The sequence below is a fragment of the Stegostoma tigrinum genome, chromosome 3 (assembly GCF_030684315.1).
Source record: "Stegostoma tigrinum isolate sSteTig4 chromosome 3, sSteTig4.hap1, whole genome shotgun sequence".
Taxonomy (NCBI): Eukaryota; Metazoa; Chordata; class Chondrichthyes; order Orectolobiformes; family Stegostomatidae; genus Stegostoma; species Stegostoma tigrinum.
This window is the reverse complement of record NC_081356.1, coordinates 78,071,672-78,090,812: the sequence shown is the minus strand read 5'-3', so window position 1 is coordinate 78,090,812 and position 19,141 is coordinate 78,071,672. Positions and strand designations below refer to the sequence as shown.

The 19,141-nt window shown below is 39.2% G+C and overlaps 1 protein-coding gene across 4 annotated transcripts in view; it reads left to right on the top strand.

The window, feature by feature from the left end:
• The window catches only part of LOC125451304 (small conductance calcium-activated potassium channel protein 2-like), a 215,588-nt gene that overhangs the window by 116,744 nt on the left and 79,703 nt on the right, over nt 1-19,141 (top strand). The gene's annotated exons all lie outside the window — the stretch shown is intronic.

Here is a 19,141-nt window from a genome sequence, read left to right as displayed (position 1 = left end):
CCACACCAACAGTCTCCCAAGGGTGGAATCAAACCCAGGTCCCTGGTGCTATGAGGCAGCAGTGCTAACCACTGAGCCACCGGGCCATCTGTGGGAGCACTAAAATAACCCTATCTCCTCATTCTGCCTTCTGCCAGTCAGCCAATCCCCTATCCATGCCAGTTCCGTGCCCTCTAACACCATGAGCCCTTATGTTACTTAGCAGCCCCGTGTGCAGCACCTTGTCAAAGGCCTTCTGGAAATCCAAATAGATCATATTCATTGGCTCTCCTTTATCTAACTTGCTCATTAACTCCTCAAAGAAATTAACAGGTTTGTCAGGCATGATCTCCTTTTTTTCAAGCTGTTCTGATTCAGCCCTATTTTGCCATGCTGTTCCAAATTACACTGCAGTCTTCTCCATAACAATTGTTGTGAAGTTGGGTACCTTACTTGTGGATTGGAAGGTGATGTTAAAATTGGTTTGTAAAATGATAGGGGGAAGATTGCGTGGTCCCTTTAAAAGTTGCTTTTTTTAAAGTCTTGGCGATTTTTTAAAAAAAGTCTGCAGTCAGCGGCAGATGCACAGAGAGTTGTTGAAATTGAAATATTGCTTCAAAAGGTGATACTGTTAGTAGGCAAAGCAGCATTTTTACCAAGACAACAGGTTTTTGAATTTAGCCAATTAATTTAAACCAGGCCTAGATACCAAAACATAAATACATTTAAATTTGAGGTTTTTGACAATCTTGGACCAACCCTATTATAAGAAATTAATAGGTCATCAAGAGTAAAAAAGAAGAGTGTATTTGAAAATCGATGTGAGAGCAAACTGTCAACTGTTAAGGGACAACTTCCAACAGCCATCAGCTCTAAAAGAAAGAGAAAATACTGGCTCTCACAGAAAGCTCTAAGCTCTCAGAGTTAGCACCATCTAAATAAAGGTAGTATGGCACTCTTAGCTAATATTCCTTCAAAATAATCTGACAGAGGAAGACGTTCCTGACTGGAGGACAACGGAGAAAGCAAAGAACATTCTGGAAGACTTACCTTGGCTGTAATTTTGAGAGACTAAGTTTTTAATTTTTTTCTGTCTTATTACTTTGGTTTATGTCGTAGGATTTATATTTATTGGAACAGCATAACATTAGAATTTTTCTATTTTTCGGAATAGTTAGTAATTAAGGGGGAATAGTTCAGTTTGCTAGTAGTTCTGTTAATTTGTTCACTGTTAGAGTTGGATAAATAAATTGTTGTAAAGTTGCTTAGAAAATGAGTATCAGGGAGTTCCTTTCATTTAACCATCCCCTTCATAGCATAATGGACTCTAAAATCTTACCAATAACTATGGATAGGCTAACTGGCCTATAATTCCCCGATTTCTGTCTCCCTCCCTTTTTAAACAGGGTGTCATATTCACCATTTCCCAGTCCTCTGGATTACTCCTTGATTCCAGTGATTCCCGAAAGATCATCACCGATGGCTCCATAATTTCTCTGCTATACCCTTCAGAACCCTGGAGGTACTCCACCTGGTCTGGGTGATTTACCCACCTTCAGACCTTTGGATTTGTCAGTGTTTTAATGCCATTAATTTCTCCCACACCATTCCCCTACTAATACTAATTTCTTTAAACTGCTGTCTCTCTCTGACTGGACCCTGTATTCAACAGCATTTTGGGGATAATATTTCTGTCCTGCTTTGTGAAGACAGGACCAAAATATGCATTTAATTGGGCTGCCATTTGTCAAAGATAGAGTCGTTTCTGAGATTCCTGAACCTAAATAGAGGAAACTGTGAAGGTATGAGGCATGAGCTGACTATAATAAATTGGGGAGCATTACTTAAAGGGATGACAGTGAATTCACAATGAAAATCATTTAAAGAGTGCATAGAGGAACTGCAAATATCGTTCATTCCTGTCAAGCGGTAATGTAAAACAGGAAAGATGGCCTGGCCAAAGCTAATAAGGGAAATTAAGGATAGTATTAGATCTGAGGAAACGACATACAAATTGGTCAAAAAGAACAGCAGATGTGAGGATTAGAAGCAGTTTAAATTTCTGAAAAAGAGGACAAAAGACTAAATAAGAGGGGAAAATGGATTAGGAGAATAAATTAAGACGGAACATTGAAACTGATTGTAAAAGCTTCCATAGATATGTGAAGAGGAAAAAAAAAACTGAAGACAAATGTAGGTCCTTTACAGTCGGCAACAGGGAAAGATATAATACTGAACAAGAAGATGGCAGACAAATTAAATACATGTTTTGGTTCTGCCTTCATAAAGGAAGACACAAATACTGTCCCAAAACTGTCTAGTGAGAGGATGGAATGGAAGGAAATCAATATTGATAGGAAAAAGGTGTTGGAGACATTGGGATTAAAAGGCTATCAAATTCCCAGAGCCCAATTAATTTACATCCCAGAGTACTTAATAAGGTTCTGTTCACAATGCTGGATACATTGCTGGTGATCTTTCAAGATTCTGTAGACTCTGGAATAGTTCCTTCAGATTGTGGAATAGCTGATGTAACACCATTATTTTAGAAAGGAGGTAAAGAGAAAATACGGAATTATAGACTAATTAGCCTGACATCGGTAGTTGAGAAAATGCCAGAATCCATTATAAAAGAATTAAGAGTGAAGCATTTAGAAAACTGTAAGAGGATTGGACAAAGTTAGGATGGATTTATGAAAGAGATAACATGCTTGACAAATCTATTGAAATTTTAATGGCTGCAACAAATAGATAAGGGGGCTGAATGGATGTGATTTACTTGGACTTTCAGAATCCATTGAACAGGTCCCATGCAGAGAATAGGATGTAAAATTAAAGTATGTAGGGTTGTAGATAGTGTACTGACATGGATAGATGACTGGCAGACAGGAAACAGAGTGCGAATGAATGGGTGACTTTGAGTGGCAGCCACTGACCTGTGGAGTCCCATAGGGATCAGTGTTTGGACCCCAGCTATTCACAATATATGCTAATGAATTAGGTGAGGGATTTAAGTGTAATATCTCCAAGTTTGTAGTCAATACAGAGCTATTTGGAAGGGTGAACTATGAGGAGAATGCAGAGGATAGCAGAAACAGGAAGGTGTATTTTTAATCTGAGTGCTGAGCTAATAGATTACAAAATGGGGATATGCAACAACAAGGTACCTTCAAACCATTTCTGAAGAAGGGTCTAGGCCTGAAACGTCAGCCTTCCTGCTCCTATGATGCTGCTTGGCCTACTGTGTTCATCCAGCTCTACGGCATTGTTATCTCAGATTCTCCAGCGTCTGCAGTTCTCTCTGTCTCTCACTCTTCAAACCAGTTGCTTGAAACAAACATCAGGTGGTGAAGAAGGCAAATGATATCTGGGCCTTGATAGTGTGAGGATTTAAATACAGGAGCAGAGCTGTCTTGCTGTAATTACATTGTGCCTGGATGAGACCACAATTGGAGTATTGTGTGCAGTTTTGGCTTCCTCAGATAAGGAGAAGTTCTTTGAATCTCAAGGGGACTCACTGAACAGTTACCAGACCGACAACTAAGACAGTTGGATTGGTGTACAAAGAAAGTGGGGCAGTGGCACTGAATAAATTGCTCCTCGAGATGTGGGGCTTAATGGTCTTCTATCTTGCAAAGTTTCTGTACAATAAATCTCAACAATAAAAAGGCTATAAAGAAATTGCTCTGAAGAAAAAAATAATCTTTGCAGATTATATAAAACAATTTCTCTCAGAAACATGATATTTAATAGGATTGATGGCTATTGGTTTATACATTAAAATAAATGGATTTAAGCTAGATTGAACATCTGTTCATCATATTCATTCCAGATGATTTTAGATAGAGATGTTGATGAATGTGTATTCGGTGATTCTTCTGAAATTGTCTCTTCATAGGTTTTAATTTGAAAAGATAGATGGAATGATATAAAAAAAAGCATAAAAAGAATTAATTCAATCATTCCTCCGCACTTAGCTGTGGTTTACAGCAAAGCAAAACTGATACTCAGTATATGAGGTCTCTATCTAATGCATTCGTGTTAGATACTCTCATGACATGGACACAATGCATTATTTATCTTCTCACCAGGATAAACACTTTTGTCTTTTTACTTTACTTTGAAACAGGAGCTCTGCTGTGACTGAAATCATGGCAATGCTTTTATTTACCTGTCTATTTTAACTGGTTCCCTTAACTTTCCATATTCAACTTGTAATCTTTCACTTTCTGACAATGTCACTCACTGAGATTGTTAATTTTCTTTAGTACAAAGTTGAGACTTTGACAGGAAACTCGCTGGAGTGGAAATTCCTTCTGGATTGTACACCTCAACCAGAAGCCTTGAGAGCAAACTGAAATTGGGGTTTTTTGGGATATCATTAATGCTACTTGGGTAAGCAGTTGGAGCCAGTTGCATTTACAAAGGCAGATCCCCCCCCATTATTGAGATGAATGGCTGCTTGCCTTGTCAGCAGTGCATCTGCAAGGTGCCTAATGCCTTTTTGTGTGGCCACTCTAGATGCTTGAGAAATGGCTTCTCAAATATTAGTTCAAATGTCTTTCAAATGTCATTGGAATGAATGGCTGTAGTATGTAAAATTAACCCTTGCTATTCTCATTTCACACAAATAAAAGTGGCTCAAGTACGTTCAATTTCTATACCAGTATTGTTCTTTTTCAGAGTAAGTAACTTTAAAATTCTTGAATGGATGATGGTAACACAACTATGCGCATTGTCCCATTTATAATTGATAGCTTTATTTTTACTTGCAGAATTCATCGCATGTGATATTATTCTTATTCTGAATAATTCAAAAGCCTGCTACCTATTACTTATTATGAAATCACAGATCTCATACATGATCAGGTTCAGTGGACTTTTTCCTTTAAACTAGCCAGTGTTGAAGAGATTAAAGAAAAACCAAAGATCCGAAAGATCAAGGAAATGCATGGCACTTCTGAAAGAAAACAATAAGCCAATACTGTAGTGATAGGTGAATCCAGAAAAAAGATAATCAATCATTCTCAAACAAGGAGACAGGTGTCTATGGTCACTACTTTTCAGAAATGTTGTGCGTTTCTTGCAAGATTTCAGTGGTTCCAGAAGTTAGGTCTTTTGGAATGATTGTAAATTTTTTTGCAAAATGTCGCAAACTTATCTGAAATCCAGTATCTACATACCATTTCTCCCTCAGGAGTTGTAGCTTCAGCTGTGGCCACCGTTCTCTTCGGGCACATTTTTGTATCTATAGATCTGTCAGCCAATCAGATTGGCCAGAAGCTGTTAAGACCAAAGCATCTTGACTTTGAAGGGTAATAGACCCCCCCCACACCCCCCAGATACATTTAAAAACCAGTCCCAATGTCTTAATATGGCCAGGGCAGCCAGATTTCACATTAGTATGTCACTGGCTCACTTCTAGCTCAGGGATAATCCATTCTGCTCATAAAATCCATCCTTTTGCGTTTTATAGAATTAGCAATTCAGCATCATTTAGTATAAATTCTGTGGGACATTTGGCTTCAATCTCTAAAGGGAGAATTGTCTCCATTCTATTTGTTTATCCAGTAGTTTGGGTTCTAATTTTTGAAACAATAGATTGTTTTCTAATTAATCTGCTCGGAGATTTTATTAGAGATAATGGGAACTGCAGATGCTGGAGAATCCAAGATAATAAAGTGTGGAGCTGGATGAACACAGCAGGCCAAGCAGCATCTCAGGAGCACAAAAGCTGACGTTTCGGGCCTAGACCTCTCTGATGAAGGGCCTAGGCCCGAAACGTCAGCTTTTGTGCTCCTGAGATGCTGCTTGGCCTGCTGTGTTCATCCAGCTCCACACTTTATTATCTTGGAGATTTTATTACACACCAGTAGTGCAGATGAGACTCGAACCCATGCCTCCTGGTCTAGAGGTAGCTCTATTTTTCGGCCGAATAGCACATTCAGAATTTTGGACCATATTATATTCCATTCATGTGAACCATGGTGAATGGTGCTTAAAATAGAGTAATTCAGCTGCTTCAAGAAAATAGAATACAAAGACTGCATAAATGTCATAGAATTGAACCTCTTTTTGAGGCCGTAGATATTTCTAATCAACCTTCTCAGATGTTGTTACGTACCATAGAGTAGGTGAGACTTGACCCAGGCCTTTTGCCTCAGAGGAAGGCCAACTACCAGTACACCACAAGAGCCCCTACCACCTCTTGGCTCAAGTTGCCCCTTTTCAGATTTGTTTCAGATGGTTTCTGCCTTTCTAAATGTCAGCTCAAGGGAAGAATCTCATGTCTTTCAGATTAGATTCCATTTACATATTAAATGTGTCACAATCAGGAATTTTATTTATCCTTTAAAAATGCTGTAGAAATGTTCAAATTGTGGGTCCAAATTGCCCCAAACCTATAATACAAGAGCATGCACTGAACTGGGCAAAAGAGCCATGCAACACAATGTGGAACTCAGTTCTATTTTCCGGCTCAATAGCACATTCAGAATTTTGGACCATATTCTATTCCATTCATGTGAACCACGGTGAATGGTGCTTAAAATAGAATAATTCAGCTGCTTCAAGAAAATAGAATACAAAGACTGCATAAATGTCACAGAATTGAATAAAGACACAGAAATTTGAGTTAAAAAAACTGAGGAATTTGTTTTTGTAAGGAAAGAGGCTGTATAAGCAGCTAAAATACAATTACTCTAAATTATTTATGACATTTAAGAAAATGCAGTTGAACAAATAAAAACACATCATATTACTTAGAGGCGTCTTTGTGACTCATAATTGGCCTCCAATCACGCATGAAAATAGTTTCTGGCTGCAATTTAAAAAATAGAAGAAAAGGTTTTTGTCGACGCTAATGAAATGAGAAATAATTGTCCAAAAGTGATGTTTTCAGAGTGTAGGTTGTCAAAATGCAGTATTGGCAGCTTGCAGTGAACTAGTAGCACTGGTTCTTTAGCACTTCTCAGCAGCTAACTATAACTCACTCAAATTTCAGTAATCTAGCTTTCAAGTTTTTGAGGCAGAATGTTCCAAATTTCCTCATGGCCCAGGAGGTCGGGATGGACAAATGTAGTTTTTGTGAGAGAAAAGGAGGGTTGTGATAATGTCACATCTCTGTTTCAAAGGGAAGGTTTTGTGAGCAGTGAGTGGATGGTGGTTGGTATATTGCAGCCTAAAGGAACAAAAGCAGTGGCTCTAATAGGATTGTGATATCTGCCAGGATTCCCACTATTCCTCCTTACTCTGTTTAAGCTCCTGACACTTAATAGAGATGGGTGACTAAGTGAAGCCATAGCTTGGAATGCTGAAGGACTAAAATGAGAGGAACTGAATACAAATTTGTTCAGTTGCGATCCCCCAATATCACCTTCAAGTGGTTAGAAAATGTCTTGTTTTGCTGACTTCCTTGAGCAGTTGATGGAAAATAGCTAGTGTCAGGGATAACTAATCACAGGGAAAGGAGGTTGAAGTAAGGTACTGAAATTCAAAATCTGATTATAACAGTTGCATTATTCCAGTGAGTTTATCCACGTTTTATACATTGTTATGTCTAATTTTAACTACCACAGGAGCCACTTGACCTCTCTGAAAGGGGACATGACGTCTCCCAGAGGGCACTTTACCTCATCTAAAATTGTCCTTGGATTTTTCCAAAGGGGAACCCAACCTACCTCAAGAACTCCGGTGACTTTAGACCTTCTTCTGAAAGGTCTAAAGCCTATGAGTCATGTTTTGGACTTTCAATTTACAAAAACTGTTTCTGTTTGAAGGCAGCTACTCTTAACATATGCAACTGTCTCTGTGCAAAGTACAACCTTCCCGCATTCTCCCACCTGGAATTCTGCAGTGCTTTCTGCAGATAGTATACACTGCAGCCATGATGCTCTGGGAATTTATAAGGAGCACAACACTAGAGAAAAGAAAAGCACTATGATAATCATATAATCAATTATTTGCATATGTTATGCTGTTGTCCATAAGTGCTTAACTGTATGTTTAAAAATATGTACTTTCATCAATTTGAATACTGTATTATGTTATTTCTTTATTTATTGATGGAACATGAATGCCTCTGGAAAAGCCAGCATTTATAGCCCACACCTAAGTGCTGAGTGGTCATAGTGCTAAGCCACCTTCCTGAAGCACTGCACCACAGATTTTGACCCACTGATGATGAACTAAAGACAATGTATTTCCAAGTTAAGGTGTTTTGTGACTAGGAGGGAAACCTAGTGGTGCACCTATGCACTTGTAGCCCTTGCCCATGGAGGTGATAATGTTTCCAGATTTTGGGCTTTCCTAAGAAACCTTGGTGCATACTGCAGTGTATCTCATCGATAATGAATAATACAGCCATGGTGGTCGAGGGGTTGAATCTATCAGGAGGTTGATTGGACTGCTGATCATAGGTGCTACTTTAAACCTGGACGGACAACTTCTTGAACATGGAAGTGCACTTACTAAGTATACGGAGCCTATTCCACTACGCTGTTGCTTTGCACCTTTGTGGAAAGGCTTTGGGTTGCTTACTGTATAATTCCAAATTTCTGACCTTGCAGCTACAGAATTTATATAGCTGGTCCGGTTCATTTTACGGTCAATGAGTGGCCCAGGATATTGATAGTGGGGTATTCAGTAATGATAATGCCATTGAAATCAAGGGGAGATTATTTGGATTCTTTCCTGTTGGTTAAAAAGATCATTGCCTGAGATTTATATGACATGACTGATGGCACTTATCAGCTAAAGCCAGAATGCAGTTCAGGCCTTGTTACATGTGAGTATTGTTGGAAGAATCATCAATTATACTGAACACTGAACAATCATCACTAAATGTACCTTTTCTGAGCTTATGATGGAAGAACAATCACTGTTGGAATAGCTGAAGATGGTTGGGCCTAGGACACTCACCTGAGGAATTCCTGTAGCAACATCTTCATGCTTAGGTTCAGCAATCACAACCATCTTTCTGTGTGCAATGTATTACACCACTCTGCAGAGAGATAGTCTGACTTAAATTTTACTGGGGCTATCTGATGCTGCTTTTGTGTCAAACGTAGCTGTTCTCTCCTCATCTCTATAATTCATTTCCATGTTTCTGCTAAGGCTGTAATGAAATCTAAACCTGTCTGGTCGTGGCAGATCTCATACTGAGTGTTGAGGAGCTAGTTATTGGCTGGGTAAATGCTGCATGATCACACTGTTGGTATAACATTGCTTCAATTTGTTGTAGACTGTTGGATCTGACATTGGAACCATCAGATCTTAGTGGATAACACATACCTGGACAATATAGATCATTTTCAGTGATGTAACTGTCTTGGAACAGCTTGATTCCAAGTAAAGCAACTTCTGGAGCATAATATTGTTGGGCCATTAGCTTTTGATGTATCTGGGGCAAGCAGCCATTTCTTGATATCATGTGTTGGGAATGAAATTGGCTGAAGACTAACATCAAGAGGAGACTGAAATGAATCATCTACCAGACATTCCTGTGTGTAATCACAATGTACCATCTGTTCTCTTTGTGAAACTGGGAGGACCTAAGGACCACCAACCAAAACTTGAAAACTGAATAGCCTTTTGCCAACTACCATCGTTTAAGCTGAAGCAGAGTTCAATATAATGCATGTGCTCCAGCAAAATTATATGGAGATAATGAGGGTGCACACAGTGAGGCACCAAACGCTAATGAGAAGCACACAGTAGTTGCTGGGTGGAAGGCTGATCTAGGGTAGAGACTGAGAATGCTGAATCTCCTGACCAAGGTATATAGAGTTCACTTTGAGCTTAATGCAGCATCAGAATCATCTTGAAGAATGGTTCAACATCTTATGCACTATAATGGAGTTAATGCAGATAGGTGGAGAAATCCAACACCTAAAGACCTGCTGTCAGCTCCCATAACAATGATCATCATTCAGGCCATTCACCCCAAGTCCAGATTGCCCCTCTGAAGACCATCTCACCAAAACCCATTATCCTATCCCTGATTTCCCATGTCTAACCCACCTAACCTAAACATTCCTGGCCACTATGAGCAATTTAGCATAGCCAATCCACTGACCCTGCACATCCTTGGACTGTGGGAGGAAACCCACGTAGACACGGGGAGAATGTGCAAATTACACACAGACAGCTCGAGGCTGGAATCGAACCCAGGTCCCTGGCACTGTAAGGCAACAGTGCTAACCACTGAGGTCCTCGAACACCTCTGCAATTATCTTGGTAAGCATTTGGTAATTACAATGACATCTTTAATGGGACTTCACTGGAAGATGACAATTAAGTGAAGTCACTATTTTGAAACGATAATATTTGTAAACCTTGATGTGTGATATTAATCTAAGAATGCTTCTTTGTGTATGTTTTCTTCTTGTACTATTAAAAATAAATTAAATTAACTTTTCCATTGTAATGGCACAGGATGTGTTTCTATCTAACCTGAAAAACTATGTGCTAATAGCCCACCTTCAAAATTGTATGAATTGCTTAAATGTTGAAACCCAAGTGATCTCAAGATGCTTATGGAGAGATCAACAACCTGAATCTGTGCAAAAGCAATAAAAACATGAGAAAACTTCAAAAATTTCCAACAATGGAATTAAATGCATTCTAGCTTCTGATTCTGATCTTCCTCCACTCTTCTGCTGAAATCCTCAAGCTTCATTACCTTTAGTATTAGAACAGTTCTGACCAAAATCTTAAAATTCTGTTTCTCCACACAGATACTGCCTGACCTGCTGAGTATCTCCATCATTTTGTTATTTCAGTATCTGCTGTATTTTGCTATTGTTACCTCCAGTCTTTGCTACTCAAATGCACTCCAGACCAGCCCCCTATGTTCTATCTTCTTTAACCTTGATGTCATTCAAAACTTGATGCAATTAAGGACATGTGCAGCAGCATTCACTCATCACCTATTGATACATTAACCTGTCTTCGCTCCAAGTTAGGCAACACTTTGATTTTAAATTTCTGAACCTTGTATATAAGTCCTTTCCTGACCTCATCCCTCCCTCAACTTTCTAAAACATTGGTGGTCCTCCAATTCACTCCACCATCCTAATTTTAATTACTCCTTGAATGATGGCTGTGCCTTCAGCTGTCTGGACTCAAAGATTTAACATTCATTCCTACCTCACTTTCCAATTTTAAGACACATTCTTTAAAAGCTTCTTCTTTCACTAAGATTTAACTCACCTGTACAGATATCCCTTTATATAGCTTTGTGTCTGTTTTGTTTTATAATACTTCTGATAAATACTTTGGATATTTTAATATGTTTATGGTGCCATACAGGTAGTTGTTGTTATAGTTCTTGACTCGACATGTGCTATCTATGATTTGTATCCTATTTGGGTACAAAGCAAGACATGATAGCTGACAATATTGGGTGAATGCCTTATAGCATTTTCTGTTCACTAACTTGACTGGAGGCAAAGGCATTAGAATAACAGGCAAAGGAATGCATTACATGTTCATCCATTAAAGATGCCAGCAGTCATGCCTAGATAATATATTTCTGTGCTGAGATAACTCTGTTGTGCTGCCTGCTTTTCAATTGGGTTTCATTTCTATGATCTTACCTCAAATTACCTTGGAGTTTGGAAATTGATATTTCAAGATCACAAGCATTATTTTCTCCATTCTACTATGAAAAGGCCTGCCTTACAGTTTGCTACTTGTTCATTTTTTTCCCTTAAAATAAGATCCAAATCGACCACTCATAAATTCAAATGAGCTTATTGTTCCTATTCCATTCTGTGTGCTCTTCCCTACAGCTGGTCCTCGGCTCATTGTCTGCTCTTACTACATGCTGAGATTTTTGTCAATGGTGGTTTCAAGTTGCCTCCCACTTCCAGGGGCAGGACAGGGACGTAGACCCCCAAGTCTTCCTCAACCGATACAGGAATCAGTCTGTGCTGGTGGCATTGTTCTGAGCTACCTGTTAGCCATCAAGTTAGTTGCAGTACCTCACTCCCATGTCATTCAAATTAATTGTATGTAAGTAAGAAAGGAGATACAAATAAAAAAATTTTAACATTTCTTCTCAATGCAAAATAAAACTTGATGACACAAAATACACATCCACAGAGCCGTAACAAAATATTACTGAAACAGCTGGAAATAAAACGTGTTTTGTTCTTTAATGTATGAAGGTTCTGTAAAACATCACTGGACTTCCAGATCCCTCCACCTGATACTGTTATCAGCTTTCACATTTCTGCTCTTTCAGCAAGATGCAGTGACTGTTAATAAAGAAGCGGAGTTCAGCACTAAGGCCTTCGGAGCTTTCTTCCCTTAGCACAATTGCAGATTGAACCTAGTCCAGTGTAAGAGTATCTAGGGGTCAGTGTCCATTTCGAGCCCGGCAGGTAAATGGATGTGGCCCCCTGATATCAGATTTCGGCGAGCATTCGGGTCTCCTAATAAACAGCCCAGCACAAATCCACTTTGATGAGCGAACCACAGCTGCAGGGTTACCCTTCATACCGGGGCCCTGGCCTTGAGTGATTTGTAAATAAGTGGAATGCTGTGGAAAATGTCTCCATTTGGGAGCATTCCGTGCTCCCTTCCCTTCCTCTCTCTCTCAATGGGGCTGCCATTAACTCAGAGTCTCAAGCCCTTTGATTGTGCCTCACACCACCACAGCCTCTCCCTGGTTATGTCTCACACCTCCAGAACCTGCCTGCTGTGGTAAATCGGTTGGAATTTGTACTTGTTACAAACCATAAATGAAGTACATAAGAAATAGCAGCAGAGAAGACCAGCTTACCTCTCAAGCCTGCTTCGCCATTCAATAATATCATGGCTGCTCTTTGTCATGGACTCAACTCCACTTACCCACTCACTCACCATAACCCTTTACTGTTCAAAAATCTATCTACCTTTGCCTTAAAAACATTCAATGAGGTAGCCTCAACTGCTTCACTAGGCAGGAAATTCCACAGATTCTCAACCCCTTGGAAGATGAAGTTTCTTCTCAACTCGGTCCTAAATCTGCTCCCCCTTATTTTGAGGCTATGCCATCTAGTTCTGGTTTCACCCACCAGGAAAACATTCTCCCTGCTTCTTTCTTATCTATTCCCTCCATTCTTTTATATGTTTCTATAAGATTCCCCAATCACACTTCTAAATTCCAATGGGTAAAGTCCCAGCCTACTCAATCTTTCCTCATAAGCCAACCCTCTCAATTACAGAATCAACCTAGTGAACCTCCTCTGCACCCCCTCCAATAGATCCCCCTCTACCTCCTAAAGAAGGATGAGGGGGGATTGAATTGAGACTTACAGAATACTGTATGACCAGAACAGAGTGGATGTTGGGAAAATGCTTCCATTTGTAGGAGAGACTAGGATCCGAGGGCACAGCCTTAGAATAAAGTTAAGACTTTTTAAAATGGAGATAAGGAGAAACTTCTTCAGCCAGAGAGTGGTAACTCTATGGAATTTACTGCCACAGAAGGCTGTGGAGGTCAGGTCATTGAGTACATTTAAGACTGAGATAGATAGGTTCTTGATTATCAAGGGGATCAAGAGTTACAGGGAGAAAGTGGAAGAATGGGGTTGATGACTTTATCAGCCATGATTGAATGATGGAGCAAACTCGAAGGGCCAAATGGTCTAATTTCTGCTCCTATGCCTTATGGTCTTATGGTGCCAGTATATCCTTTCTCCAGGAGGGAAACCAAAACTATACACAGTAAACAAGGTGTGGCCTCACCAATATCCTATACTGCTGCAGCATAACCTCCCTGTTTTTAAACTCAATCGCTCTAGCAATGAAGGACAATATTCTATTTGCCTTCTTAATTACCTGCTGTACCTGAGAACGAATCTTTTTGTGATTCATGCACAAGGACATCCAGGTCACTCTGCACAGCTGCATGCTGCAAATTTTCACTATTTAAATATTCTTTTCACCATTTTGCTCTTGTTCCTACCAAAATTGATGACCTGACATTGACCAACCTTGTACTCCACTTCCAGACCCTTGCCCTCTCACTAATCTATATCCTTCTGCAGACTTTCAGTGTCCTCTGCACACTTTGATCTATCCCTCATCTTCATGCCATCTGTAAACTTTGACACACTACACTTGGTCCCCAATTCCAAATCATCAATGTAAACAGTTGCGGTCTTAATTGTTCCCTGAGGCACACAATAGCTATTGATCCCCAACTGGAAAAACACCCATAACACCAAGCATCTGTATCTTATGCAGCAGCCTTTTGTGTGATATGTTGTTGAATGCATTCTGGAAATCTAAATGCACCACATCCATTGGTTCCCCATTGTCCACTGCACTTGTAATTTCCTCAAAGAATTCCAGTAAATTAGTTAAACATGACCTGCCTTTCATAAACTCATGCTGTGTCTACCTGATGGGACAAATTCTATTCAAACGTCTCATCATTTCTTCCTTGATTATAGATGCAAGCATTTTCCCTACTGCAGAAATTAAGCTAACAGGCCTATAGTTACCCACCTTTTGTCCACCACCTTTTTAAACAGCAGCATCATGTTTACTAATCTGCCAGAACTGCCCCGAGTTCAGCAAACCTTGGTTAATTATCACAAGTGCATTTGCTATTTCTCCTGCCATCTCTTTTAGAACCCTGGGATGCATTCCATCAGGGCCAGGAGACTTGTTGACCTTTTGCCCCATTAATTTTTATATCCTCACCTGCCACAGCCCCCTCGCCATCAATTATTGGCATGTTATTTGTGTCTTCCACTGTGAAGACTGAAGTAAAGTACCTGTTCAACACCTCAGTCATTTCCTCATTTTGCTTTATTAAATCCTACTTCTTTTCTTCCAAAGAACCAATGTTTACTTTAGTAACTCTTTTTCATTTGATATACTGATAGAAACTGTTTTCATATTCCCAGCTAGATTACTCTTGTAGCATAGGCTTCTTTATAGGTTTTTTCCTGGCTTTCGATTGAACTTTAAAGATTTCCCAATCCTCTGTTTTCCACTAATCTTTGTCACTTGGTATGCATTAGCTTTCAATTTGACACCTTCTTTTATTTCCTACATTCCTTTTCACTGGTATATACTTTTGCTGAGCACTGTGAAAAGCCTCTTTGAAATCCTTACTGTCCCTCAGTGACCACTTCATTTAGCCCTTGCTCCTAATCTATCTTAGCCAACTCCTCCCACATCCCATTGTAGTCTCCTTTGTTTAAACACAAGACACTGGTATTGGATTTTACCTTCTCACCCTCCACCTGCATTTTAAATTCAACCATACTGTGATCGCTCCTTCCGAGAGTATCCCTAACTATGAGATCGTCAATTATTCCTATCTCATTACACAGAACCAGGCCTAGGATAGTTTGCTGTCTTGTGGGTTCCATTACATACTGTTTGGGGAAACTAGCGCAGATACTTTCTATAAACTCCTCCTCAAGGCTGCCTTGACCGACTTGGTTTGATCTATCATTATTTAGATTAAAATCCCCCATGATAATACTGCAATTTTATGTGCATCAGTTATTTCTTTGCTTATTGTCCGCCCCATTGTGATGTTATTATTTGGTGACCTATAGACTACACCTTTCCATGGCATTTTCCCCCTTATTATTTGTAATTTCCACCCCTATTGATTCAACCTTTTCCTCCATAGAACCTCTCATCGCTACCCTGATGCCATTCTTAAATATCAGAGCCACACTACCGCCCTTTCCTTCCTGACTGTCCTTTTGAGTAGTCCGGATATTTTACTCCCAGTTATGACCATCCCGCAACTATGTCTCTGTAATAGCCACTAAACCATACTCATTCGCGATGATTAGTGTCACAAACTCATTTACCTTGTTTAGAATGCTAAGAACATTCAGTTAAAGTGCCCTTATGCTAGTTTTCATACATTTTATTGAATCTTAAGACTCACATGAGAAGAACCCTTGTCTTTAAGCATTTTCTTTTTATGTCACTCCCCAGTTTCCACTCATCTTGGGGTTACACTGCTCAGCTGCGTCTTGCTTTTTATTTACTGTCTTGATTCTCTCTTTTCCCTTAAACTCTCACTCACTGTAGCTAACTCAGAGCCTCCCTTAGCCTGTCATCCACCTGTCAAACTAGGTTAAAGTCACTGTTTGGTGAAGACCAAACAAATTCTTCAAAGATAGTAAGCTTCTGCCCCTTAACTGAAAGTGAACATAAGCTAAAGAAGTGAGAAAGGTATTTGATATCCAAAATGGTTAAGTATTATGACAAATTTGCATGATCTAGGCAAACAAGTGCATGATTTGAGTGAAATACTGAAGGATTGCAGTTCTCATAGAATGACAGACCAGCATAAGTTTGCTTTGGAGTAACTAAGACCATCAGACATAGCAGCAGAAATGAGGCCATTCAGCCAATCGAGTCTGCTTTGCATTCAGTCATAGCTGATAAGTTTCTCAACCCCAGAACAGATTAAAGGGCAAGGAAGATGTTGAATTTGTACACCATTATCTCTTGCATTGTCATCAGAAGGAGTTGCTCTCACAGGCAACTGACACAGATGCATAGGCCATATGACCTCATTCTCTCTGAAGTCATTCCATGATTCTGTGAAATATTAAGATTCAGCAATGCATACTTTCTGACGGGATCTTGGAGAAAACTACTCTCAGCATTGCATTTCATATGTTTTTGCAAAAAGCTGCTCTTAATTGGGAAGTGAGTGCTTGTATAAAAATGTATTAGTATTTTCAAAATCGTCATTTTTACGGTTACTTTGGGTGCAAAATTGGTGAGCATGCAGTATAGTACTGTTTTGAAGCACGCCTTGCTTAATAATTACATATCTCAGCAGGGAACCTAAGTTTTTACGAATATCTAAAGCTAACCCACAATGTCTGAAACCAATCTGCACCTTTCACAGTGGAAGTGCATTCTGGCTGCACCAGGTACCCCAGGTTACGTAGGAAGTAGCTGAACTCACAGCCTGAAAGTGTGGTTGACTTAGAAACATTCATTCGTTTAAGCAGTATTTAGACATTCACTTAGATTATCAAAGCCTCCAGGGCTATGTGCCTAGAGCTGGAAAATAGAATTACTCAAGTCAGACCTTAACTGGCTTGGACACAATGGGCTGAATAGTCTTCTTTGCACTGTAAATGCCTATCAGCCTATGAGAACAAGCCTTTAACTGTATTCTGAACAAGGGCATTGTGGGCCACATGGGATCTTTGGCAGGCCACACGTAGGAATGGACTGCTGGACAAACTTGAGTGCAGAAAATTTACAACCTTTGAGATATTAAAAGGATTTGAAAATCTTTAATAGAATAATATTGCTACTGCTACAGTAATTTAGTTTTAGAAATATGAGTGCTTTGAAAGAAAAATGGATTTTGAAGGAATAAATCACTGCAGTGGAACAAGTGAATCTGGTTTAAGTTTTTATTAAAAGAATTTGATACAGAATTAAGTGATAAATAAAGAAAAAGCTGGGAACACTTTCAAGCTTTACAGTAATTTAAAATCAAAATATATTCCTGAAAACATGACATAACCTTATGAAGTGTTGGTTTTAAAACAATATTGAAACTATGCATGCTTAATATTCTTTCATAGTACTTGAAAAATGGAAAAAGATGTAATGCTTCCTTGAAGATTCAACGTCAGCAATGGTTATAACAAAACACAACTCTGGATTTTTATGGCAAAACTGCTCCTAAGTTTCAGAATTGCTAATAAACTGAAACCAAATCAGAATCAGAAGTTAAGACACTACTATATCAGTAAGCTCTCTAGCAGATGATGTTACAAAGAAAATTAACGATATAGATAACAGTGTGGAGCTGGATGAACACAGCAGGCCAGGCAGCATCAGAGGAGCAGGAAAGCTGACGTTTCGGGTCGGGACCCATCTTCAGAAATGCATAGAAAGGCATTCCTAGGGCAAATAGGATATCACAACATTATCCCTGTTTTTTTTATAATAGATGCTGCCAGACCTACTGAGTTTTGTCAGCTACTTCTGTTCTTGTTACGGGCACAATTCAGTGTTTGTTCATTTTTCCATAAATAGTGAGATGATAACTTGTATTTCGTTTCTACCATCCAATTTTTGGTATAATTCTATGTGCTTGTGATTTAACTTAGTATGGAAGATAACGTAATTGCTTTCTTCTGTGAGGAGTTAATACTGCAGAGATCTACTGTGAACACTTTGACAATAACTAGAAAAAAAATCCATATATACATGAAAAGTGAGCTAAACCAGCAATCATTTAGTGTAACAAATGTTTTCGGACTTAAAATATGCAATTATGGGATAATCTTCCAACACTGCTACGACAGTCTATACAGCCTTCCAAAGCTAAGCATATTTAAAAACAAAATACAAATTCAACATTTAAATTGTTACAGCTGCAGTGTTCAAAGCAGATTATAGTAGAGGAGAGATAATGGAAATAGTACACTGTTTTCAAAGAGATGGATCATGATTTTTTATATACATATTTTCAAGCAATAAGGTTACAGCTGGCTAAAGAATCACTATTATTTCGCAATCGTTCCATGCCCTTTGTGTGCAATCCAATTACAATTTGAGTGCATTGGAAGAACTGCCTAATTACATGAGGACCTAATTATGTTACATTTCGGTCATGCCAAGATATTGGGTAGAACCTTAATTCACCCTGAACAAGGCACCTGTAAGAGGGAGGATGGCATTTTCTATACTGAACATTTTTATTTCCCAGTCAGCGGGATGTGCCAGTTTAAGTGGTGGATGTTGGAGGTTGCAGTCGGAAACACAAACAGAATCCTTTTTAAAAAAATCAGATGTTTAAAAAAAAATCATGAAATGACCCTTTTAATAGTAGATAACACAGTGTGGAGCTGGAGGAGTACAGCAGGCCAGGCAGCATCAGTGGAGCAGGAAAGTTGACGTTTTGGGTTGGGATCATTCTTTCGATTTTCTGAGGAAGAGAGTCAACCCGAAATATCAACTTTCTGGCTCCTCTGATGCTGCCTGGCTTGCTGTGCTCCTCCAGCTCCACACTGTGTTATCTCCGGCTCCAGCATCTGCAATTACTGCTATCTTTTAATACAAAGAGTTTTGATTCACCCCTATGGCTTGGCTACTGGGGAAGGAGAACATCCCTGCTGCTCTACATACCTCATTGCGAAGAATTTGCAAGATTGTA